Source organism: Parus major, chromosome 3, assembly GCF_001522545.3.
Source record: "Parus major isolate Abel chromosome 3, Parus_major1.1, whole genome shotgun sequence".
Lineage (NCBI taxonomy): Eukaryota > Metazoa > Chordata > Aves > Passeriformes > Paridae > Parus > Parus major.
Genome location: NC_031770.1, coordinates 25,755,883 through 25,783,601, shown reverse-complemented (window position 1 = coordinate 25,783,601; position 27,719 = coordinate 25,755,883). Strand labels below are relative to the sequence as shown.

General features: G+C 38.3%; 1 long non-coding RNA gene across 2 annotated transcripts in view; it reads left to right on the top strand.

The window, feature by feature from the left end:
• LOC107201091 overlaps window positions 1-27,719 on the top strand; it is a 91,249-nt gene that overhangs the window by 48,604 nt on the left and 14,926 nt on the right. For both annotated transcript variants that reach the window (XR_001520000.3, XR_004496797.1), the window contains exons 4-5: window positions 21,576-21,737; window positions 25,660-25,770. This is a non-coding gene — a long non-coding RNA (uncharacterized LOC107201091). The remainder of the gene's footprint in view (window positions 1-21,575; window positions 21,738-25,659; window positions 25,771-27,719) is intronic.

Genomic DNA, 27,719 nt, shown 5'->3' with positions numbered 1-27,719 from the left:
TTAAGAAAACAGCTGAAAGTATGCAGAGAGCGTGTCAATATTGAAAGAACCATGTAGGCTGCAGAAAAATCACTTTATGCCTGAGTTATCCTGTGTTCTGTATCACCCTGCTGGGTGGTTATTCATGTCAAGTAGAGGGTTTAATATTAAGAGCAGTCACTGCACTAAAAGGAAAAATATGTTTACTCTTTTCAGAATTTGTTTTGCATTTACCCAAAAGCCTACACAGACTAACATGGGTTGTTTTACCAAAATTTAGAAAAAGCAGGACTGGACCCTAAAAATGTCTCACTGTTAAGAAAAAAACACCATATTCCTGAAAAATATATACTTGTGATTAACCATATGCATGCAAATATTTCCATGACTAGAGAGGATATTGATTGGTCCCTTTGGGACTACTCATGTCTATAAGTGCTTGAAGGATCAATTTCTAATTTTGCTCAATATCAGAGCTAATTGCTGTAGATACTATTGACAAAAAAATGAAGGTTGTCTTCTAGCTGTGGTTGTTGAGGGTGTTCCATGAATGTTTTTCATGAGGTGATGTAATACACAATCTCTTTTTTCAAATTGTCCAAATAGTCAGTAACTATTTATACAATTTAATTTAACAAATATGAAATATGTGTTACGGTGCCAGTTCGAAATATATTCCTAATATCCAGTTTTATATACGATGGACCACCAGGAAGCTGTCATCAGAATAATACTGTGCTTTTTAATATATTCCCTAGGTCTCTTTTTTACATTATAGACTGTTTAATAATACTTTAGTCAAAAGTGAACAATAGAGATTAATGATTTGATGTAAGAATACTTCAAGGTAAAAATTAAACATTAATAACATTCCAGACGGTGATATACTATGGAAGCCTCTCAAGCACGTAAAGAAGAGTTTCAAGAGCTGTTTTAGAAAATCAACACATATAGAGAACATGGGAAAGGAGACTGTTGTGTAACACATCACCAGGCAAGCTTTACCTTTTCATGGGAAAAATACTATAGAGACCACACAAACATTAGGGAAAAAAACCCATAATGTGAAACAAAACAAAAACCCCAGACCTGTTGTTTCAAGGAACTCTTCAGAGCTAAGAGAGATTCAAAAGTGATCTAACTATAAAATAATAAATGCTAGGGGAAAATGCACTTATTTTTTTCTCAGTTAGTGTTGCATGAGAAAATATGTGTTGCAGACACCACGTGAAATAGCAATGTCCTATTTTTCCTTAATGGTCTTGATTTACTGGGCTCATAAAATATAAGACCAGAAGCTCTTCTTAATATGGAGTCATTCTACTGCAAAGGCACACAGGCTGTTTTTTGTCTTTGTGTCAATTCAAGAGAACTTCACTTGATCTGTTTGTAAAACAGCAGAAAAGTTGCCTACAAAAGGGAAAATAGTTGTGTAAGAGTTTACAGCACCAGTTGCTAGATTAACAGCTCTCAGCTTGCATTTGTTGTTTCAGGGTGACCCTTCACATGACACATTCACAAGGTAGGAATGGGGAACCAGAGAAAGTCCATTGCAGAAGCATCCCTGTGCAGGTACGGGGAAAGTTCCAGGTCCTACAGAACTGCTGTTACTGCTGTTTTCGGCATCAGCCAAAGCTTAGTATCTCCTCTGTGACCAACTGCTCTGGTTCAGAGGGCATAAGTTGTGTGGGTAAGGCTCCATCCCTCTCATCTGGCACACACCAGTCCAGCAACCAGCCTGTGTCCTACACCAGTCCTGGGCTTTCTTATGCAACACTGACAAAGATGGTCCCTGCTGGCCACAGACACCCTGAAACACAGCTAAGCACAATCCTATTCTCAGGAATCAACAGCAAAATCCACTGAGTTCCTTGGAGATAGAAATGGCTCTTACTGTGGGTTTTGGCTTTACAGCCACTTCAGTAGGCAGCACGGGTACTCTGGCAGCAGAAGCCAGCTGATACACTGAACTATGCTAAAGTAGTGTTTAGAGAAATAGTAATTACTAACATCCTCTCTCAGTCAAGCCGACACTAACCAGGCCTACTGCTAGGTGTGTGTATATACACACTCACACTCAATAGATAAATAGATATGTGCATATACTCCAGGAAAAATATGTCTCTTGGAAGGTGATGAGGTCTCACTTTAAATCAAGTACCTGACACTAATAAAAACAATGTGTTCGGCCAGAAGATCTCGCCCACCGACTGGCTACAAGGTAAGTCAGTGTTAAGCAACCCTTTATTTTCTGCCATCTCAGTTGCTTTTTTCTATATCAAGAGCATTCTTTGTATCTTCACAAGTGTTTGTAAATAGCCACTTAAAAATGTAAGCCTGTTTGTTTGTTTTGGTTTTTTTGTTTTTCTTTAAATCAATTTTATCAAAATAAATATGTTGGAAATTTGGCAGGAATTGTATAAGTTCCATAGCTTTAAAATGACCCAAAATGCTGACAACTATAAGACCTTCTATCATTACTTCCTCTTTTCTCATAAGGGATTTTTGCTATTCAAACTGTTTTGTCTGATTTCTTTTTAAAGAATTATAGGTGGGAGGTAAAGCTGTCAAAGGTGGACACCTTTGATTACTGAAGTGATTAAAGTGTCAAAGCACATTTTGCAGACAGACAAAGGCTTGTTAACTATTTATAATGTTCCTACCTAATAAATTTCTGGTGATTAAGATTATTAATCAAATAATCAGAAAATAATTTGCTATCTCTTAACAGTAGACAAATCTTAAAATACGACTTGATGATTGGATGAAGTAATCAAATAGTAATTAGGAAACAAAAAGTATTGATAGGCCATTTTATTGATTACAGCTATTTATTGTTATTCTTATTAGTAGAAAAACCAAGTACTGGCAGTCAATATAAATCATGCAGAAACAGCTTGTTGATATCTACCTTAGAAATACCTCCAATAGAATTATGTAGCTAATAATTGTTGTATTTTTCTGTCAGCATTTGTTAGAATATTGATTTCTGGAGAGGAAAAACAGTGATTGTTTTTACAGAGATGGAATTAATTTTAAAACCACATCTGACTGTATATATCTTGCTTTCTGTGAATTTGATTTTGCTCTCACTCAATATTCAATCCTGTAAGACACTGAACAGCCCATCTTCATTTCAGCAAAATACTTTTATGCAGATTTCACTTTAATCCTATCAATTTTACTGAAACCACACATACCAGTGCTGGAGAGAAATTTCAGCAGAGCTACACATTAAAAACAAGAAAACTGGGTATTCCCTGCAAGTTGCTCAGAGATTAAGAGCCCTGCTTAATAATTAGCAACTGAATTAATTCCACTCAAAAAGAACTAGGAAGTCTTTCCCTTGTGTCTTTCTTTGGATGTTTCTTCGTGCTTCCAATAACATTTTTAGGAGCTATTCCTGCAAATATTTCTCTACATGAGTAATTCAATTCCTCTGATAAATACTATTGAATTCACAAAGGCTAGATTCAAAGGCAAAGTTACTTATCTGGGCAAATGCATCTAGGATGGGGCTGTTAGGCAGCTCCCCATGACAGTAGAGAAGAGAAAAATAGCCTTAGCCTGTGGGAATAGGGCCTGGAGGATTGGGCCCATAGCCAGTGACATTATAGTATTTTTTTTTAATAAGGAGGAAAACCCACGCATGAGTGAAACCATATGGAAAACTGAGTTAAGGTGAGGAGGTTTTAAATAATGCTTATTTATCATTTTGAAAGAGAAAAAAAAATCCTTTTCCTGCCTATTGCATTTTATACTTTAAATATAGGGACTGATCCTTCTGCCAAAATTCCTCTCCTTGTTGGGGGAAAGTTATCTGCTTAGACTGCTGCAGGATCAGGCCCTGAAAAGTCGTTACAATCTTGTTGGCAAAGCTTGTTCCCTTCCACCCCTCTCCTATTTTCTGTTTTTCCTATCCCTACACAGGAAGAAAATTAAAAGTTAAGCTAAAATACATTAACTAATATCAGTTTATTAATTGGAGAATTCAGCTTATCCTCTTTGCCATTCATCTGAAATTAATTAAGTGTGTAGAATTACAAGGTGGGTGTACCACAGGCAGCAGTCCAGGCTCAAGTTAATCAAAAGAGCACATGTTGAATGCATACAATTTAGTTAAGGTTAATCCAGTGAAGATGATCCCTTGCTGGTCCTAATTACTCTAGGTGATATATTGTGGAAGGGGAAAATAGGAAGGAAGGGAAATTTTGTCCTGCTGGCCTACCAGGATTTTCTAATTAAATTTAGTAGGCTATGCACAGGAGCAAATAATTTCAATTTGAAGAGAAGACCACACTCCAAGGGTGCTTGTCTGAAATTAACATGAGGAACTTTGAGCTAACAGACTTAAGCATCACAGCTTAAAATATTAAAGTTAAAGCTAGTATTTATGCCTTTACAAGTTTCCAAGATACTTAGAAGCACTTTGTCTCTCTGAGCACTTCAGATCTGGTGTACATTTTTTGTTATAATTCTGATGTTACTATTTAGCTCTTGAGAAAAGGTAACAACGCACTAAACCAGGCCTAGTCTGTTACTTCACTACCCTCATCCAATGAGCACGTAGCAGTAGGACAGAGCTAATTTGCAAATAGAAATATGTTGGTTTTGTATTAGCAAAATCCTTTTCATTTAATCTTTTTTTTTTTTTATTATGTCAATCCAAAAGAAAACAAAGGTGTTTTTAAGACTCTGTGACTTCATGTTCTATGCTCATTACCTCATTAGGTTACTTTTTCTCCACATTTGTCCTTTGTTTCGGCTTTCAAGGAATCTTATGAAAAGCTTTTCTTTCTCTAGGTATATGCATATAAATTTTTCAAATAATTTGCCCTATTTTTCAGGTCGGTGATATATATCTCAAGTGGAGGTATCTGTTTCTGATTTATTAACATTTGATTCCCTGGTTTCCTGCCATTGATCAAGACTAATACTCAGCTCAGCTGATGAGTTTTATATGAAATCTGATATTGCAGGAAGAAAGAAAAGTTAGTACCATTTTTAATATTTTTCTATTTCAAGGCTTCTCTAGGACCACGACATGCACACAAGACACCTAACAATATTGGGCAGAATGTGTTCTATACATATATATATACAGACAAAAAACATTTCTCTGGGATAAAAATTTTTGGAAGTAAAACAAGTATTTATCAATAGAACAGATGTTTGCTTGATGTCATTCGCGTCCTGTAAACTGTATATACATTTACGCCTTACCGCCAAAACATGGTTTCACCCTACTACTGACCGTCTGTCTGCCATTCAATCTCCAGTTAAGTCACGGTCAATAAGGTCAACTCTTTGGCAACATCTGTATTTGATCAGTTCACACAAAATAGGAGCCTTCCTAATGCCTGACTACCCTGAAGTATTTTAAGAGGCAGCATATTACAATAGTTGATTCACCGCTGCTGCAGACTCTGCACTTGGAAGATTTTTGCCTCCTCTGAGGAACTGAAATGTGAAGATTAAAATCCTTTCTAGCAAAATAAATCTCTGAAATGAGCAGGTTGAGCCATGGAATAGTTTCTAGACTGACAAGATGCATTTAGCAGTTTCTCTCCCCAAGTCCCTGGTCTCTCAGTGTAAGGATTTGTGTTTGTGATATTTTAACCCTGTTCTGCACACGGATTATGTTTAAAGCATGTCTAGGTTCTTGCAAAGATGAGAAGTTAGAGGAAAAAATTCTCAGCAATTATACTTAAAAAACCAACAGTGAGGATTAATGCAGCCAATTGTTTCCTGTTGGTGTTTCTGTGCTCGGCACAGGCAGTACTTTCAGCAAGTCGGTGTACTTTCCTTCAGATGAGTGAATGCAAATTCTTCCCTCAAAGAAAACAAAATATTCTGTGCAGAATCCTGGCCTCACTGAAGGTGACGGAAAATAGTCTGGCAAAATTTAATGAGACAGGATTTAACCTGATGTTACCACTGCATTATTTCAATGCTGTGAGCTATCTGAAAGTACAAGGTTAGAAATTTGATTCTAAGCACAGTCGGACTGGTGCCACTTTATTGATGTTCCTGGATTTAAAGCAAATGAGAATAAAATCTGGCCTGTGGGAATGGGATCATGGGATATGTTCTCTTTTTTCTTTTTCTTTTTCTTTTTTCTTTTTCTTTTTCTTTTTCATTTTCATTTTCTTTTTTTAATGTTTGTTTTAGGAACAAAACATTTGACTCTTGGGAAAAGCAAGACCAGTGCCCTCTGATGCCTTTATGCATTATGAGATTTGGACCTGACTACAGATGATTATACACTGATAAATACTGCCACCAATGCTCCAGTTATACTGCTGGTCCACCCAGTCATGTTCAACACTGAGGAAAGTCTGAACACTGAAATACTCCCTCTCTGCTGGGTGTTGGAAAAACTAGAATAAGACAGCAGCATCCCACCACCAGCCATGGGGTTGTCTTTAAAACGAGACTGGACTGAGTGGTACCATGGGCCAAAGGTAACTGGTAGCTTCTTGGAACTCATCTGATGAGAGGATGGCTTTTTTAAATATTTTTATGATGGAGGTATTGTTCACAAAATGTGGTGTTGAGAAATCAATGGTTTTGTCTGCACTTTTATTTCCAAAATAATTCCTTTTTACTTACTTTCTGTCATGCTGAATTTTCAACAGAAACATTTGACTGAAAGCATAGCAAGGAGCATTTGAACTAATTCTGAGTTGGGATAAAATTTGAAAGCACCTTGAGACAGTGAAATCAAAGCATTATGTGAATCTATTTTCTTTGCGATTTTAGTTCTTTCAAGAGCCTTGGAAACCTCAGAGGGAGCTTGCCCTGAGTGCACGTGTTTGATCTAGGAACTTCACAAACAGCAAATTCAAAAGGCTACTAAATATTGTGGGTTCTAGAATGGCTGGTGTGAGCTGTGGACCCACAGGATATGTGGCAGAAAACATAGTTCAGGTCTAATCGCTCCCTTTAGTACTACTTGTACGACAAGCACAAAATTTTCTAAAACTTGTTACGATGTATTACATATACTTTAGGTTTTCCCACCCTATTGTTTTGTCCTGTAAAGCTGCCTTAATTGTTCTAAGAATACAATGTTACATCTGTTCTGAATTTCTGTATTAGGAGTAACTCTACCATGCCCATGACTTTCAGTATCAGAGCATTTTGATCCTTTAGAAGACAAGGGAGATGTAGCCTGAGATCTCCTTCTGATCAGTCAGGAAAAAAAAACCCAAAGGCTTACAAGTATTTCAGAATTGTCTCTCAAAAGTAATAGTAAAGAAAATACAGATTTCTTAACTTAGACAGTGGACTCTTACTAAAATAAAAATATTAATTTAAATCAAAATTTTAATGAAAACAGAGAGAAAGCCTAATGTCAAATAAGCTGCAGACAAAGCAATTTCCAACTAAGCCAACAGCAGTCTAGAGTCTGACTTCACTAAAACTGGTGTCCAGTCCTGGTAAGGTTCAGCTGGTTGTTGTCTCTGCAACTGATTGCTGCAGCAGGCTCTAGGTCTCAGGGGACATCACCCTGGGAATGTGTGGAAACCAGATGACTCGTCATACATGGGATCTCCTTTGCAAAATATTCTAAAATCAGTATAGATTCAGTCTAAGAAAATAAAGAACTTTTCACAGTGTAAAATTCATTGAAATATTGGCAGCTGGTGTTTCTGAGGTCTCTTTCTTCAAGTACTTTTAAATGGGCTGGCTGGATTGGTTAAAAACTGGCTCTGAAGGCAAGAGATGCTGAAGAGATACTAATGAAAGCTGGGAAAAGTACATTCTGACAGCTTGTAACATACAGAGGGTATTTCCTGGGTGTCTTCAATGCTTTCAATAAAGCATAGAGGGAGAGAAAAGGTGCTGGACAATTGCAATAGCAAAGAAAGAAGCCACAGATAGTACTACAATTCTATTTTTACAGTCCTTACTCTCATACATCTGAAGGAGCTGAGCACATCAATGAAAACTGAGATAATAAATGTAGTAGTGATTAAAATGTAGGAGTGTGATTTAAAATATAGAGCTGGAAAATAACAATGGCATTCATGGGAAAATGTAACACAGTACACCCAGGGAAATGTAATTTGAAACACAGACATCCAAAGGGAGAGAGAATCCTAGAAAGCAGCTATGCTGGAGGAGACCTCAGGGTCAAATTAGACATGAATTTGCAATACGATCTAACAGCATGACCAGCCAGTGCAGTTGTGCTGTACAGAGAGGGGCATATCTGGGAACGTGAAGGTTGTTCTCCTTCCTGCCATGGCTCTGACCACACCAGGAGCTGGGTCTCTGGTCACTGGGAAGGAATTGAAAACAAGGGAAAGTTAAGGAAGAAGGAGAGGGTGGACTGACACAGAATGTCTATGGGGAGAAATGCAATAAAAACACCCGCTCCTCACTTTCTTAAGGCTTCAGGCACCAAGCAAGTACCTTTGCAGTGGACTTAAATCAGCTTGGGGTGACTGTAGTTTGCCTTCTCTCTGTGCTCAGAACTGTCCTGATGTGAGCAATGAAGTGTCTTGCTGCCAGAGACACAAAGTCAGGAGATTTGGGCCTCTTTGCCCTCAGCTGGCCACTCACTCTGCTGAGACCCTGCCCTTGGGAGACCTTGGCTGGGATGTGCAGGAGCCAGGCCTGACAAAGCAAAGTGCTGCTTAGGCAGAGGGAGGTGAGGTCCCCTGCCACACAGGACAGGGTCAGGCTGAGGCTATGGACAGCCCCCCACACCCCTTGTGTGCCTGCATTGCCCCAGCAGGAGCTGGGAGCAATAAGAAACTCTGTGAGCAGGGAGCCTAAGGCTAGCCCTGGGCACCAGGGAGATATCCCAGCTCCCAGCCCCATACCATGGCTGAAATGCATTTCACTGACGAGCTGGTTACACATCAGGATCATGGGGAGCAGAAACCAGAATTCAAAACTGCACCCTCCCACACTCCTCCAGTAATTGTTCAGTGAATAAATGGGTGAAAAAAAATTAAATTCTTGAGTGAACATGCAAACCTGTAGTTCTCAGGACAGTTGCATCTAAAATGGCTCATCAGTTTGCAGCTGTTGCTAAACATTTGGAGCTGTATTCACTGGTCTAGTTGAATAACTATGGTGAAAGGCAGGTTGAGCTGGTTTTGGCTAGGATAGAGTTAATTTCCTTCATAGTAGCAAGTATGGGACCGTGTTTTGGATTTGTGCTGGAAACTGTGTTGTTAATACAGAGATGTTTTGGTTACTGCTGAGTAGAGTTTACACAGAGCCAAGGCCATTTCTGCTCCTCATAACATGCCACCAGAGAGAAGGCTGGAGGGGCACTAGAAGCTGGGAAGGGACGTTGGGACAGCTGACCCAAACTGACCAAAGGGATATTGCATGCCCATATGGCATATAAAGCTGGGGGAAGGAGAGGGAAGAGTGATGACACTTGTCTGTCCAAGTGACCATCATGCATGATAGAGCCCTACTCTCCTGAAGAGAGTTGCACACCTGCCTGCCAACAGGAAGTGGGAAATTCCTTGTTTTGCTTTGCTTGCATGTGTGTCTTTTGCTTTAGCTATTAAACCATCTTGCTCTCAACACATGAATTTTCTCAATTTTGATCTTTCAGTTCTCTACCCTGCCATGGGGGTGTGAGTGAGTGGCTGTCTGGGGCTTAGCTGTTCTCTGGGTTTAAACCGTGACACAGGTGCCCTGGGAAAGTACGCACGGAAAACTGCCACATCATGCATGGAGAGCTACACTTATACCTCCCTTACTCTGCAGTGTCTCTGGAGCGTCTCTCCAGGCGCTTCCTTGGTCTCCTAGTGGAGCTCAGAGAAATCTTCTGACTCCAATTGGTCTTCCTAGATTGCTGCAGCAGCAGCACGGTTATGCCTTGTCTCATTTCCTTCCTGCAGACAGGATGGGGAGAGGGACAGCACGAGTTTCCCGGGAGCCACAAATATGGCTTGAAAGCTCAGGAGGAGCAACAGGGCACTGTCACAAGGGCTGAGTCATGGTTCTAGCCATCCTGCACAGGGGAAAAAATTAGTTCTCAAACATGTGTGGAGTTTTTGTGTTACTGAAAGTTTTAAAATGTCTGTTTTTCAAAATCATTCCATCAAGGAACTTAACTAGAATACAGCCATTCAGTATTTTTAATCTGGTCTTACTTCTTGCTTTCTGTTATTTCTATCAGTAACAGACACTTGGCTATTATGCAGAAAAAAAAAATAAATTCAACTGAGAAAGCTATTTGCTAACTAAAGCTGGTGTAGGAAATTGTAAATGACAGTTTATAAGGTCAAAAATTCTTTTCTTTAATATGACCACAGAGGTCTGAAATGGAAGCTTAGACATGTACAATATAAATTCCTAATAGTATCTATCAAAAACTTGATGAGTGGCTGTTTGCATACATGGAAGCATAAATAATATCCATCAGAAACCACTGAGTTTAATAGAATTCCAAAGGACACTACATATTTTAAGTTGCTGAAGTCCAGTGAGGGGAATTAATTGTGGACTGACTTTCATTTTATTGCTGTTAATAAGAGGTTCAAAGCCAAGCTGTAGCATGAAAAGATTTCTTATGTGCAGCCAAGTTATTAGGATGGTGAAGTAATATTCTGTCCAATAGATGGCCAATTATCTGTTAACACAAACTGAAAAAAGTTAGAAGGGTCTTTGCATTGCCTTGCCTTGCCTTGTCTTCCCTCCCCTCCCTTTTCCAAACAATATCTTGTGCCAGGTTCTTTGTGCAGCAAAATGTGTTAATGTAAAACACTGAGTGTGACCAACAGCATAATTTGGCAAAAGCTCTGTGAATTACACTGTTTCTCCACTTACTCCATCTTTCTCCAAGTGCTTAAAAAAGGTTAATTAGGTGATTGTGCATCAACTTCAGTATTTTGAATGCTGCTTTTCCAGTTCATGTGAATTTTATCTAGAGAACATAATAGCTACTAGGCAGGAGATGAATGGCCAGCTATTATCAGTTTCTACACAAGTGGTATATCCTATGATTGTCTGACAAATTTAATTAGGATAATTCACCAGAAGAATAATTAAAATCTCCAAATAGTTTGCACTAGGTCCTCCAGTTTTAATCTCTACCTTAGAGATCAGATTTCATTCTGTCAAGCAACAGTATTTAACTAAATTAAAAGAAATCCCACTCCATTACTGCTGAACTGAAGAAACCCTAGCCCAGTTTATTTTTCTGCTGTACAGGCAGAAAGTCCTAACTCAGCTCTGCAATGCTTGTTGTGGAAAGCAGTGCCCCAAAACTCTTCAAATAGCATTTTGCAGTGAGTGAGAGCAGCTGAAGGACAATGGAGAAAAAGAAATAAGAAAGGAGAAAAAAGAAATGAGGATTGCTGACACCATGTCTCTCAAGGGCTGTGCAAACACAAGCTCTTTGCTCCCCAGAAATGATTCAAAGATATAAATGATCACTGCTGCAAGAAATGGTAAAAACTGGTAAAAACTGGTAGCTCTTTTTGTTTCCCTTTCCCCTAAGACCTAGATCTGAAGAGTAAATGGTCATTTTGGCTCAGTCCTCTGTGCAGGCAGGACTGAGTCTTTCCCCACTGTGTCATAGGCAGGTCGGGTCAGCATGGGGGGAGTCTGTCTTGAGGGCTCTTTTTTGAGGGCTTGAGGTTTGGGCTGAATGTGATGCATCATTGTGCACAAAAGAATGTGGGGAGAAAAGTAACTTCTCTCTAATGCCAGACAGAAACATAACATTAATCAAGGACAGCTTCCTTCTAATTTGTTTTCACCCTCCATAAAACAGGAATAATTACCCTATTAATATTACCCTAATATTTACAAGCTGCTTTTTGGATCTCATTTAGAAAGTTTTGGAGATGCTGGAGTTTCACTTCAACTCTGTGTTTGTAAGCTAGTGTACTTTTTCTTCCTTCTGCTATCATCCTAGACACAAACAGTATGTCAAGAAAAACAACCATGAAATGTTTTAAACTAAAAATCTCATTAACTTTGAGCTGATGACACAACTTCCAAGGCTCTACTACCAAAACAGGGATTTTAATATATTCCTTAAGTTACATGTTTTTGTTTTGATCTACTGATGATGTTAAGTCACTGCAATAAACACCTTGTTATCCTTGAAGCACAACTCAAGCAGACCACTGTAAAGGTGGGAATGCCCCACTGCCTCCATATCCAGCTTGCTCCAACACCCTCATTGAAGGGATAGGAATGGTGCCCCCCATTCCAGTCTTGCTTTGGCCTGTGGAGAGGAGCCTGGCTTCAGGCACAAGTTTAATACCTTTTCTCCACCAAAGGATCAAACTTCAATTCCAAGTCCCTTTACAAAGAGAAGCCTGTATTTTTATTTAGAGTATAAGGCTGGAAAACCATCTCTGAAGTAAAGGACCTTGTGAGAAGTACATGGTCTGACCAGATTAGGAGCAACACCCAAATAAACTGTGCAGTAGGGCCAAGGGCCAGGTTTGAAGCTGGATTCTCATTAGCTCACAGAGGGATAGGATACTTGCCTATTTTTAAGGATCTCTCCTCAAATACTTTGCTAGGACTTCTGAACCTTTTCTACGCTCCAAGACATTTAAAAAAACAGGAATTTGTTTTCTTCCTTCCTACAAGCCACAGGCAGAAGGGGAATTTTCCACAGCCTGTTAGAGCCATGATGGGTGACTGCTGTTTAATGTGAATTACAGCATCTGACACCTGTTTGCTGGGGCAATTGTGCAAGGAGAGAGCCTGTCTCTACAGCCAACATGGAAGTCTAAGGACTTTCAAATTTTCTATTGTTTTTGAACTTGTATTTGTTCCTTGGTATTTTGCAGGGAACTTATCCCTTTTCTAAAATCTTGGTGTCAGTATTAGATGGTAGATGATGAGATCATTAGGGGTATTGTTACACGATCAATAACCAGACTTAATCAAACATTAGAAAAACTTTAAGTCAAGGCTGAATAGGCTGCCTCAGTTGTTTTTGTCTTCTTAGCCTGTTATCCTTTTATTCGCTTATAATACTGAAGTTCTTTCCTGTGCAAATCCTTCCTTTTAATTATTTAAAGCGTTTCACTTACTTGTTTTTTTCCCTTTACTTTAGTTCAGGAAACATTGCAGCTCTTGATAGGCTGTTTTTTCTTTCTCTGTAGGTTTCTCTTGAAAATCAGGAGGAAAATAATATCTTGCTTTCCTGGTATATTCTGAAAGTACTGACTTTTCAGAGATTACTTAGGATGTATGTTTTAATAATAGGATCAGCAGAGGCAGCTGCCTAATGATTAGAGCTTGTGGTTTTATCTGAAAATATTGTTTTCACTAAAATCTCTTTAATAGCATGCTAAATTATAAAAACATTAATTAGACAAATGGACATTAATCCTCCAGCTATGTGTAATGCATCCTTTGATGTAGCCTGCTTAGGAGCTTCAGGTCTGCCCAACATTTCCTTTTTGCCAAGTACATTATTTTTTCAATAATTCAAGCAGGTATTTTACTGTGTTTCTTTGGTGCTGCTGTGGAAGAATAAGGTTCTAGTTGAGTGGAAGTTGCTAAGAGAGCCAGTTTCCAGGGCATGAAACCCTTTCATTTAAGGGGGCAAAGGTCAACTCAACAAGAAATTGAGTCATGCCAAAAGCAGGACAAGTGTGTCCCCTGGGAGAGAGCCAGTGAGAACATCACATAGAGGAATTCCCTGCCTGAGGAAGGTGTTTCAGTCTGGAGAGGGTTATGGGTAGTGTGGATCATCAGAGCCTACTGGATTTTCTTAATCAATGCTAGTCTTTGGCAAGTGTGGAAATAGTTCTTAAGTCATCCTAGAATCATAAAGCAGTTCATATGCAGCTTCTGGACTTTCTAGAGTATGTTCTCTAATTTAAACCAGGGAAATTTGTAATGCTAATTACAACAGCATGTCATTACTGTATTTTTTCAGATGTCTCCAATCAATAACAGTATTGGAGGTCACACAGATTCCAGTGTGTGTATTTTGCAAGCATTCATATTTTTCACTGCTTGTAGCATTAAAGAAAACAAGTGTGCAGTACAGAATTAGCACAGAATTTTTAGATAATCTGGAGAGAAAGAGGAAGAGTGAAATTCATGGAATTTGTCTTTATAAAAATTTTGCAGGATTTCTATTTGCTCACCTTCTGCTACTTTGCCTTCAACCTGTCAGTATCATCTGAAAGGAAGTTCATAATCATGCATGCATGTGTGTGATTGTATGTATATGTGTGATCAGGAGAAAGGAGACACAAAGGTCACAGTACTTCCTCAGGCTGCATCCCCCAAAGTGCGTATGTTAAAAAAGAAAAATTGTTTCAGAGATTTCAACCACTTTTTTTTTCTAATGAGCAATGTAAGTATATTATGAAAAAGCAATAAACTGTCATTCTATATATTATTTTTAAGAACTTTACACTGAATTAGCACTTGATTTACTTGACTATTCAAAGTTCAACAAGAAACCCCTCTATGCAATGTGGGCTGTGGCAATATGTTTTTTTATAAAGGTGTTGCAAAGGTTTTAAGAAGTGCTGACTGCAGATTGGATGTGATTTGTGATTGTGGGTGCAAGATATGTATTCACAGAATATGTGGGCAGCTGATTATACTTCTCATTTCCTACTGAGAGCAGTCTGCTTCCCTGGGGCATACTCCTCTGGGATCTTTGAGAGGTATCACTAGAGCAAAGACCCTTACAATACCCCAGAAACCTGGATCAGAGTTTGGTGAGAGGAAAATGCTGATAGATAATCTTAGACCATGAACTTGAGGTTTTACAGTATCTTGAGGCATTTCATACAGCAACCAAGTGTTTGCAGGTTCATTTCTCTTCTGTAAATCACACAGAAGTGTGAATCCATGTCCTGCAGTTTATGTGGCAAGAACTGTACTACCTCAGTCTGGAAGTTTTTTCAAATGTGCCATGGAAACAAACTTAATAATGAGACATTTTTTGTCAAAACTCATTCTGTCTCAAGTTTTCTCATCTCCTGATCAGCAATTAACCAGACAGTTGTTATTAAAAGATACTCCTCTTTTAGTCCAAACACCAACAATATCACCCAGTAACATTCAGCAGACTTGTAGCTGTAACCTGCCAGCGCATTCCTGTTGTGTAATGCTTTCAACACATTCCCAGCAGATTTTAATTTACTCTAGCAATGCCTAGATGAATTCACACACAGCACATTGTAATGCAAATGGAACGGTTAAAATAGATCACACATCTCTCTTCCATCTCAATTTCAGTCTAATGTATCATTGCAGCTTATTCTGTAAACTGTTGAAGCCATCTTCATTCAATTGTAAACTAAAGAGACTAGATGTCTATCAGACAAAACCAAAACACTTCTTGATTAATCACAACCTCTTGACCTAATGAGTGATAGCTGTGTTAAAAATGTTGTCATTATCTAAATGGAGTACCCAAATGTCCTGCAGATCCTAAGCAAATTGACTCTCTTCTATTTATAAACAGCACTGGAAGATGAACTCCTGGGTTTATACTGGAAAAGGGACATCATTCATTTTTATCCAACATACCTGCTTTTAGTGATATTACCCACACACACTGGTTTTAGAAAATCTTAACAACTGAAGTGGTTTATATGCTTTTAAGACTAATTTTGAAGTTCGTGTGTACATTCATCACACTGGAGCTGGGTGCTCAATATCTACCTAAAATGCATAGTATTATTAATACATGTTAAAGTTCCTTCTCCAGCTTTCTGTTAGATACTAGACATCATTAGCACAAGATATGGAATTCTGGCTTTTCAGAGTTTGTATAAACGTTATTTGCTGCTGAGGGCATTTTTCCAACATGTAAAATGTGCATCTCTTGTGTGCATGACAAAGTGATGAATCTTTGAAAAGCCAGTTTTATAGCTATTTATTGCCAGTTTTTTGATTAATAATCTGGTCACATGCAAATAAAGATGCTGTTATAGAAAAAAAATCAAATTATGTACAGATTTTTTTTTTCCTTTTGCTTCTAAAATATTGGCTGTTTCTTCCTACATGTTGTTCCAATGAAGCCTTGAGAGGAAAGAGGCCTGGATTGCATATGTCCCTAATGCTTTACAATTATTTTCTTCCAGCAGATGCCTATTTGTTATGATATTATTTTTAATTTCTAGCAGGTATAAAGACTCTTATTCCTATTAAATTTTTTTAAAAAATAAAGAACCCACAAGAATTTAGTGCACAACTAATTCTTGTGCTGAGAATAAATATGAGGTCAGCCACAAGTTCCTTTTTTTGGAAAATAATTGAAATTTAATGTAACTGAAAAATCTCTGTCAGCAAAACAGACAGCAAAATCCATTTCACATTTGTAATTTATTGCTGCCGTTCACTGTAGGGTGAATGAAAATGTTCAAATAGCAAAGGCCTTTCTCAGCCTGAATGGGTAGATCTGTTCAGGTACACAGTGTTCCTGAGCAGGTGTGTTACACCCCACCTCTGGCTGCCACAGTTTGTTGTACCAATCCTACTCTACAGCCTGGGCTCGGGATCAGCTGGTTTTGGGAAGATGCTCTGAAGAGAGCTACAGCACCCTTCCTCCAGCCAACACGGATGTGCAGCCCAGGCACCAGGATCACTAGGATTTAAAGCCTCTCTCTTACGTGGCAGTGGATCTAGAGATTAACACCTCACCAGCAGCCTGCCCACAAGATGCAGAAGGCTTTCCTATTTCTCCCTGATGCTTTTCTTGCAAACCCAGGTTTTGTACTAGCTTTTTTTCCCCACAGCTTGCCTGTTGAGGCAATTATACACAATGACAGAATCCTCCTTTGAATTCTTATTTTGTAGGATAAAACCTGTCATCTTCTAAGAAGAGATTGCATTCCCCAGTCTCTCATTTAATACCTCGCATTTAGATGTATGAAAAAGCACCTTGTCAGATCATGACCATTTAATCAAATGTTCCACATCACCATTCAAAAGTTATTTCTCCTTTTCAGTATTTTTTTTGTTTCGCAGACATCTAAATCCTGACAGTTTTTTTCAGCAAGGACTCTATGACACTATTCAGACTTTTCATGTAAATACAAAATAATATTTTACCAAGAGCTAGTCCTGCTCTTCCAATGAGAACCTTGATATTTCCTCATTATCAGCAACACTTCAGACATATTTACAATCCTGTTTTAGTCAATGTAACCTGTGCTTTTCTGTTCTAATATCATGGGACTCTAAATCTAGTATCTTGGAGAAATAAAAGTAAAATAAAGCAATGCAGCTGTCTTTTGTAAGCAGAAGTAATTTTATGAAGAGAGGAAAAAGAAATAACTTCATCTGATTGGGCCAAATTTCCATGGGATCATAATATATTATGGTAGTCTTACTTTTGTTCTTAATTCTTTATTGAACCACAATTCCACTGTTTCACTAATGATATTTCATCTAAAATTCCTTAGGCCTAAAAAAATCTGTCTGTAGTTGCTCTAGTATTTTAGTTGTTCTAATATTGAATATTTCCAGTCCTCTGGACTTTTAAATACTTGTTCCATCCAAGTTCTTTAGGTTGTTATGAGGAATTTAGTTAGTGCTTCCTGACTAGTGGTGTACCAGGAAGTCTGACTGAATGATCTGAAAGTCCCTTCCGACCATAATTTCTATGAAATCTTTGAAGCTGGCTTTGGCAATATTACAAAGGAAATCTGTAAGGAATGATGAACCATTCTTGACCAAGACTTTGCACTGCGGTTGAGCCTCCAGCATGACGAAGAAAACCTTTGATCCTTAGGAATTTTACCTTCACCATAGACATTTCTTGCAGCCAAATCTATTTTTTAAAACATTCACAGCATCACTAGAATTTCAAGGCAAAAGCTAATTTTATGTGATTTATTATATTAGCCTTCACAGAAAAAAAATGAGTTTCCTAGAAAATTAGTTTCCTGATGTATACTGGTTTATACTAGCAGCATAAAACGCTTTTCAAACTCCAACAGTCTTACTCTTGTAATATTGCTCCCTTGTGTTTGCCATTGCACTTTTTACCAAAAAAAAAAAAGAGAAAATTGAAAAGAGAGAAAATTTTGTTAATTAATGAAATGCTCCTACTTTTTTATTTGTATCACAATATATAGACTATAAACATTAAAATATTATATATTGTATATGTAATGTAATGTGTGCCTTATCATAATACACATGCAAATATACACACTACATACATGATACACATATAATGTGTAATATATTAATGTGTAATATATCAGATCTGTTAGCTCCTCCAAGGACATACTGATATTACTGTCTGTAGTGTGCATGAAGCATGAAGAAATTTCCCTGATCAACTTTTGGCCCAGTAGGTCAGGCAAGGACAGAAGCTTCTGCTAGCTCTCCGCAGAATGGTTCAGCTACCGATATATAGCTGGTACTGGTGTGAGTTCAGTAGTGCCCAGCTGAAGTATAAAAGCGTGAGGTTGTTTCACCAGAGTCCATAGTCTGGGACAAGCAACTGCAAATCTGCACTGTCTGAACCCTCCCTTAAGGCTGATGCTTTTGTGAGCTGTTCTCACCCCCAGGAAACGTCCTCCTGAAGCTCAGCTCAAATTCTAGCATTTCATATAATTAAATGGGCTGGCATCTGATCCCCTTTTTTATGTTCTGCTATTAACCAAAGAACAGAAAGCTGCCTGGATCAGTGAATTTAATGCATAATCAATAGAATGTAATTTCTATAGGTACCATGAGAAAGTCGAGATGATCACACCTTACATGGCATAATGTTTCTAGTATTGATATTACCTATCACAGTGCACTGAAAAATACATTGTTTAACATTGTTTTGCTGACTCCACAGATACATTAACAAGTCCAAGATGTGCCAAAATTACCAACCTCTTCAGCTGCTTGCTTGCAGTCCTTGGAAGAGGCCTGATTTGGCTTTAAGTCAAACCAGTGAAGTCCCTTCTTCTGCCTTGTAAGCCATATTTTCCCAGAAGGGTCTTGGCTCCAAAAACTACTTCTCAGGAAAGCATTCCCATGTGCCAAAGCTGAGCATTGACTGGGCACTGGCCCAAAAACCCTGGACCACTCCTGTTCTGTAGAGTGTGTCAATTAGTCACATTAAGCATTTTGGGGAAAGTGATTGAAACTTAAATCTAAGAGATGAGTTGTAAGAAACAGAAAGACTAACCCTGTCTCATGGTTGATTATACCTGGCTTGTGTTGATGCTAAAGATCATCTGGTTTCTGCAGTGTGCTCCTTGGGTCTTCAGGTTCAAGGAGCCCTAGTTCTCTCAGGTGCTGTGTCAGACTTTTGTTAGCACTTCAAGAGGTCCATTAAGTGCTTGGAAACATCTGATCCAATAGATTTTTAGGATGTAGCTTTGATCCAGCAGGGCCAGTGATGGGTTAAGTTAACACAGGCACAAATTGAATATATTTGGAAATGTAGAAAGCACGGTGCTCTCCAGGACGCTCAGTTCCAGGAGTGTTGTGTGGAAGACTTGATGGTTCCTGTACAAAGTTGTCTTGAGACTACAGATGTGCTGGGCAGTGCCCCAGTGGACGGCTTTCCCTCAAAAGAGTTTGCTCCATGCAAAGCCATCGTTGGAGCCTCTCTACATATGATGAAGTTAAACTGCAGCCAAGATAAAACTCTTAAAAATAATCAAGAGTTGATAATACTCTGATTTTTTATAGCTGATGTTTAATTTGTGCAAGAATATAAGACAGTATAGCTCCCATTTGTCCATGTGCAAATCTGCAGGAAACACGCTTTTAAAAGTGGAGTTAGAAGGCAGACTACAATTTCTTCACAGTTGCAGAGCTCCCTTTAGGCTCCATAATCTGTCTGATGGAAATACCAGTTCAGGTGCACATAGTGGGGGTGAAGGGAAACCATGTTCTCTATTATTTACACATCTCTAATTTCAAGCTCCAGTTTTTGGAAGTAAAATAATTTGCCCCCCACATAGCATTTGTTTCTGGAACTTATTATCTGCTAAGTTCAGCTGGCATTCAGATAAGGATAATTAAATTAGACATCATAGTAATCATACATGCATACTTACTGCCACAGCAGGGGGTGGCTTCTTCAAAACAAAACCCTTCACATATTACTTTGGACAGAATGTTTTCCCTGAAAGATTTCACATTGTACGCATGTATGTGTACATTACTTTCTTTTTCTCTAGAGTTCATATCCCATGGTGTTTTCTCTTTGAGGATTTTCATATTGTTTAGGAATATCCCTACCTAGAAAAACTTCCTGTGCTTCAGAGGTATTCTTTTAAGAAAATGCTCATTTTACACTGATGGTCCACTTTGAAGAGGGTGATAACCTCAGGGGTTGCTCTGAACTGGAAATTTTCTCAAGCTTAACATTTCCCTGAGATCGAGGGGCATACACGCAGATGATATTTCTTTGGGAATCTGCCTGTTGCAGGGATGTCCTCCCTTATTCTGTGCTGCTTTGCAGTTTAGAGTGTCATCATATTTTCCATCTGAAAATCCAGGGAGAAGAGCATGTTTACAATAGTGCCATTAGGAATAGTTTGCGAAAGCATTTAGTGGGAGAGGTCCAAAACTGAGTGGGAAATGGCTTTATGGCTTGTGCTGCTGCTTAGTATTTTGCCTGTTCTCATATTTGCAGATTCAAAATGTCAAAAATTAGAAAATTAGAAAATGTCAAAATTAGAATCAAGTTGATGTCCAATAGATGAACAAAGTAAAATAAATGAAAATTTGTATGACTTAGTTCTGCTGAACTTTTGAGATATTAAAAAATTGAGTTTGAAGTGAAATCCAGCCTCTGCAAATAGCCTATACATTGGAAAACAGCTAAAATAAACTTTTTGCAAAAACTTTTATAGTGGTTTGATTGCTCAAAAATCTGTGTTTGAATTTGAGACTGCAGTCAATAGCCATGTAAAAGAGCCAACACATTGCACCGGAAACTTCATAAAAGCAATTGTGTAAACTGGAAGCTACTTGTTCAGGAGAAAATGGCTGGCAAAAGAAGCACAAGTTAAAATATTTAGGTTTGGCTGAAGTAGCTATGAGCTTGATCATTATATGTATACATGCAAGTAAATAGCTTGTGGGTGGGTCTAAAGCCAGTGTGAACCTTTATGTGGAAAATACTGCCTATGTGGGTATGGAAAAAAGCCCACTTAAACTATAATTATAGGGGATATGTGCAAATAAAACCTGAATATAACACCCACGTAAAAAGGGTATTTCTTTTATACTTCTCTGAGTATGTTCCATGTTATTCTCAGTCTTAGGGCAGACAAGATTATGCTGTACTCATATTGTTACTTCAAATTAAATACATAAAGAAGTAAAATATTTTCTTAAAATACACAGAATAACAGTGAAAGAAAAAAACTATGTGCAACTGAAGTTAAATCAGATCTCACAGACTGTTACAACTTAATTTCTGAGTAGGAGACTTGGCTGGAATCACTGACTCCTTTTTTAAACAAGTCAGCAAGATATATTATTTGAAAGAGAAATATCAGTGCATTGAAAAATCTATTCATTTCACTTACAATTTTTTGGGGGTATGACATTAAACCTGTTGATTGAGTTTCTCTGAAGTAGACAGGGTAATGGGGCTGAATTCACAAAATACTGGCATTGAGGAGGTTTCATTTCTCTTTTTTCAGATCCTTCCTGCTCGTAGCATTCTCACAGCTGGGTGAGAAGAGATCTGGGAACACTCTGGCTGTGCACTGGTTGTATCATCTCTGGTGCTCTGGAAATCCACAGCTGTGATCTTCCAGCAGATTCTGTCTGTGACACACTGGCTCAAGGGATGTCCAAGTCATGTAAGTCTCAAGAGCAGCATGAACATATATAAAGAGAAAGCTATAAAGCTCTTAGAGTGTATCCAAAGGAGGGGAAGGAAGATGGTGAAGGGCCTGGAGGGGAAGCTGTATGAGCAGCTTTTGTGGTCGCTTGGTCTGTTCAGCCTGGAGAAGAGGAGACTGAGGACAGACCTCATTGCAGTTCCAACTTCCTCGTGAGGGGAGGAGAAGGGACAGGCACTGATCTCTTCTCTGTGGTGAGCAGTGACAGGGGAAACAGCACAAAGCTGAGTCAGGGAAGGTTTAAACTCAGCATTAGGAAAAGGTTATTGACACAGAAGGTGGTTCAGCACCCCAGGGAAGTGGTCATGGCACCAAGCCTGACAGGGTTCAAGAAATATTTGGACACCACTCTCAAGCACATGGTTTGATTTTTGGGACTGTTCTGCACAGGGCCAAAAGTTGGACTTCAGTGTTCCTTGTGGGTCTTTTCCAACTCAGGATATTCTATGATTCTATGATTAGCATTAAGTAGCTGCCACTGTACAGCAAGAATGGAAACCAAGGATAGGAATCCTCCCTAATATTTGTTCCATTTTATTGTTACCTCTTGGCATCACACTAACTTCTGAAAATAAATCTATTTTGCATGCAGGAGCATGTTAGTTGCGGGATGCAGCCTATACAATTTTAAATAAATAACAATATTATGTCCACTGCAGCACAATGCCATCAGTCTCCAGTTTCATCCTCATTCTGTAACACAGCAAAGGTGTTATCATCCATGTGAACAACAAAACAGGATACACAATTATCTGAGGAGTTGTAAGGGTCATGTCAGTTCTAAATACTGGCATGACCAAGCATGAAGCAAATTGTGGATGAATAATGCCTTATAAAATGTACTACTTGGTTGATTAATAAGAAGAAACTAGAGCTGATAATATCCATAATTATATTGCATTTACAGTATTCTAGACATTGCATAAATACCTCTGAACATATGATATTTCTTTCTTAGAAATACTATAGTATAGTATTTCTTAGTAAAATACTATATATAGTATTTATAAATACTACATTATATATTATATATATTATATACATTATATATTATATATAATATATATAATATATAGTATTTATTAACACTGTCTATATACTATATACTATATATTATATAGTGTGTATATATATAATAAACACTACATATATTATATAAATTCTAAATGTATAGTATTTCTTGGAAATATTATTGTAGCTCATTCAAAAATTAGCTCTCTTTTTCAGTGAGGGAAACACTCCTCCTCGCCTTTCCCAGATTTTTTAGAGGGTGCTGAAATCTCACTCACAGAATCCTGAAATCATTGCCTGTTCTCTGCTCTTTGAGGACATCTTTAGTGGAACCGTGCCTTCCTTTTATTGGTTCCAAAGTCTTTTTTCTCCTAACTTCATCTGAAACATTTAAAAACACTCAGCACCACATGGAGGCTAGGGGTCTGACAGTACAGATATTTCACACTAATATGCATTTGTTGAATTTGCTTTAATGCACAAGTCCTGAGAATTTCTGTCCTACAGATCCAAGAGGATTTAGGGTCTTGTCCACTGCCTGGGGCAATAACCACGCTTTCTTATGGGACGTGCCAAGCTTTTGTGCAGACATTGCAGATCCTGTGGCTCCCATGTGTTTGGGAGATGAGCTCTCTGTGCTAGAGAAGTGGTAGTTCATGGGTTAAGTGCCAGTGGGCAGATTTAGAGAAGGTGTTTCTATCAGGACCTATGTTACTCACACTATGTCAGCTCCTTTTTGAAGATGATAATGTGTCACTCTTTTTATTAAAAAAGTTTTTAAAAAACAGGGATAAAAACACCAACCCAAACTCAAATAGTTTACCTAGAGTGAATTCCACATTTGAAATCTCTAAAGTCTAGGTATCTTCCTCTCATGTGCATATGGACAATAACTTTTGATTGAACTGAAAAAATAATCACTGATGCAAATATTTTGGCCTGCCCTATTCCATACACAAAGGTTAATCATCCTAATGCTCCTTTATGGTAATGTGCTTGTATTTATCACGAAATAGTATGTGGGATCAGTTAGAAGTTAGCTCATAGGAAGAGTGAAAAAAATCTCAGAGTGAGGATGACTACAGTAAGAAAGAAACAAGCAAGACATGTAGAGGAAATATGATGCACTTTTATACTGGGTTGGTAAGTAGAGGATGAAAACAATCTAACAGAAGATACAGAATCTTCAGTTTTCCTTTAGAGCCCATTCTTCCCTCAAAACATGCAAAATAAGTGCTTAGGAAAAGGAGAAAAAAATTAAAGGTGTAAAGAAAGTGATTAGGCAAGTACAGGGCACTGAATTCAGCATGGAGGACTCCACTCAACTCTTTGAAGTTACACAGATGTAGTATTGCAGCAGTGAATCAAGCCCAAACAGAGGCAGGCTTCTCAATGTTGCAGTTTAACATTCTCATGTGGTTGCTACTGGTTCCAGATGGCAATTAGATATTGAAAAAGAGTAACAGGGCTTCTGCTTGTCCAGCAGAAACCAACTGAAGGATTTTAATGGGACCTGGTATTTCTGCTGAAGGAAGTATGAATTCTGGCAGTTAGAGCAACAGACCCATATTATTTACTAGTATAAATCAGCAACACTCTGGTGGAGCTACAGCAATTCACACCAGCTGAGATTCTGACCTATTAGAGTGGATTTATACAATAACGTCTGCCTTGAGCCAAAGATTTCAGAGTTCCAGAGGCTGTAATATTGTTGGCCTGTCTATGGACAAGAAAAATGAGGAAGATACATACAACATGCAACAAAAAAGTTGTCCTGAAGGTCAGCTCTTGGAAAGGAAGCAATCTTGCATTCAAAAGGAAATTAAAGGCAAGGACCATAAAATAAACCTCTTCCTCTGAACTCTCTAACTTACTTTTGGTTTTTCTTCAAAGGCAAACAAAATGTTAATGTAATAGCCAATGTCTCATTTTCTGGTTTGCTCTGGCTCTTGCACCACACCCTACATTAGCAGGATCAGATGGCTATCCAGTAGCACTTTAAAGCTATGTACCACGTGTGGTTCTTGCTCTTTCTTTCCCTAAGAAGTTGTGCACAGATTTATGTAAAACCCCCTTTTTTGATGTTTTATTATGTGTTTAGTAGAGAAGTGAGGTTGGGGGAGTTTCTTTTGCATTTGGAAGAGAAGTTAAAGAGGTATGTGGGATTTTCTGGTGCAACAAGAATTCCTTCCTAGACCAGCTTCCAAAAGATCTGTCCCCCACCAACAGGTTAATTCTTCTGTAGCTTCCCTTCAATACTGTCAAAAATCTAACAAAAAGATGAAGATTCAAATAAGGACTAAGCTATTCAAGATGAACTCAGAGGAAAGTCATCAGAAAAATGGTTGGCTTTATAATGGGTGACCTAAAAGCTGGATCTGCAAAAAGGTGATAGTCTCACAGGGATCATCTTCCCTGAAACTGGTAACAGCAGTTAGGTAGGCAATAAATCCACAAAACAACTTGAGGACCTTCTTGACACTGTTATGTGTAAGTCCTCAATACCTATGGATCTGCAGATGGCTGCATTTCTGAAATATATCTACCCTTAAGACTAATCAGTATTTATTATAGGTTGCTATTCTCACTACTAACAGACTGAGAACTCAAATCCTTTCTCAAGTGCATTGAATAAGAGAAGTTCTCAAATGCCAGGCAAGAAGACATTCTCGGGTTCCATGTCTCAGATACATGGAGACAGTGAAAAAGTACCTGTCACTTATTGGATAGGATACATTTAAATGTGTTACGAGTATAAACAAGAGCTGCAGTTCTAATCCCAATCTCCCCACCTTCCCCAACAAGTGATTCAGGCACCAGACTATAGAATCATGTCCTCTTTCTTATTCATTGATATTTATTATTTTAGACAGATTGGTGCAGCCTTCTCCAGAAGAAACTGAGTATCCCACCTATGGATGCCTTACAGATCATATCAAGGACAGTCTACTGGAAGTGAACATCGTTTTAGGCAAGAGAGGTAGTAATCTAGATCTCATGTGCTTCAAGGAAATGCTTAAATTTCCTTTTAGGAAGGAAATGTGTGCTTGTTGCTATCTCTTTTCCCAGCCACATTCAGGAAGTGAGGGTCATTATGGACACCTCCCACTAGGGGAGGCTCAGAGCTGAGCATTTTTACCTGACCTGGGAGTCTTGACACCACAGATATCCTTCGGCAGGAGTTTCAGCTCTCCCGCAGGCTGCTCCCTACTAAAGAGGGTAGCTTTTGTGAAAGCTGGTATAAGAACCTGACTGCACCCAGCAATTGTTGATTAATTTTTGCTTGTACTAACAGAAAATGCCTTTTCCTAAGTAGCAAGATGCCTGAACATATGGTTGTATCAAGCTGAGAAAAAGGCTGTAAGGCATTGTCTTTTTCCAGTAAGAGCATTATTTCATACAATTCATTGTGCAAAGTATAAAAGCTATTTTTAAAGAAGCAAAAACAAGCTTGTATCACTGAGATCAGCCCTGAGTTATTATTTTTCAGGGATGGAAAGAAGAACCTTGAATGAAATGCTCAGACAACCCACCATTCCACAGCAACACATAGTATCTAGAACCCAAAGTTTAGGCTTTCTTTTTTGCGAATGTTATTCAGCATTTTTTACATTTTTTCTATTCCTTTCTCAATTATTTCTGACATTGTGCTTGGTACTCTGTAGCTGCTAAGCACTGATCTGACATTTTCACTGGACTACCCACAAGAGACAAAAACTACCAGATCTCTTTTTCAGTGATAATAGCTTATCTAGAACTGATAACTGAGTGTGTGCAACTAGGGTTCCTTGCCTCATGCACATTACTTTGACATTCATAAGCATTCCTATTACAGTACAATCATCTCTCAACACTACCATGTCTCTGACAGAATTTCTTCTAATATGTTGGGAAAAAAAATTTATTGCTATTTTTTTATTCCTTTTGTGCACTGTTCCTTACAATCTTTTTGGCCAGCTTTATTATGAGTTAACATTTGACTTATTATGGTTTATGTTCTTTGCTATTTTCTTCATTGCTTCCCATGAGCTCTACTGTTTGAAGGATTTCTTTTTACCCCAATTAGTTGCCCTTACTATATTATATACTAATGCTGCCTTTTTTTGTGTGGTCCTTTCAGGATTGGTTTCTGAGGTTTTTTTTAGATATGTAATATACAATCACTCTGAAACTATTATAGTGTGTATAAATACAGAGTCTACTTTTTTTTTTTTTTTCATTTTGTTTCTTCTTTTAAATTCCATTTTAACAGGATTTCTCACGTTTATATACTTCCCCCTTCTGAAAATACAACTTTGGCTGTTCAGTGCTATAGGAATGTTGATTTCAAGTGCTTTATGGTCAGAAAATGGTCCTTCATTTTGAAGGAGGTCCCAGGTATTGTTTAGGACTAAATAAAAAATTGCTTTTCCCTCCATGGACTAGCCTGCTAGTCGCTGCAGACAGCAGTCATTTATGTTAATTAAAACTTTAGTCTCCTGCCAAGGACCTCGCTGAATATTTATCATATACGAGTGTCTGAAGTGTTTCTGAAGGGTTTTCTGAGGAAATGGTGCACAGTAAGGCTCTGTGAACCCACAGGGAGTGACCTCCATGACATATAAGGCTTTCCTATGTGCATTTCCCACTTATTGACAAAACTGCTGCAGTGGCAAAATCCTTTTCCTTGGGTATGGGTTGCTACCTCAGCTCTAACTTGATTTCACTAAGATCAGTAATGGCTGAATTAACAACACTTTATTGTATGAGTCTCTGAAAGCAGAGGAGAGACCCAGTACTTTGCTTTCAAGTTGTCTGGTTAGTTTTGGCCTAGTACAAACTCTCTAGTCCTACATTGTGACTTTCAGCTTGGATGGATGGAGAGGTGGATGGATGGATGGATGGATGGATGGATGGATGGATGGATGGATGGATGGATGGATGGATGGA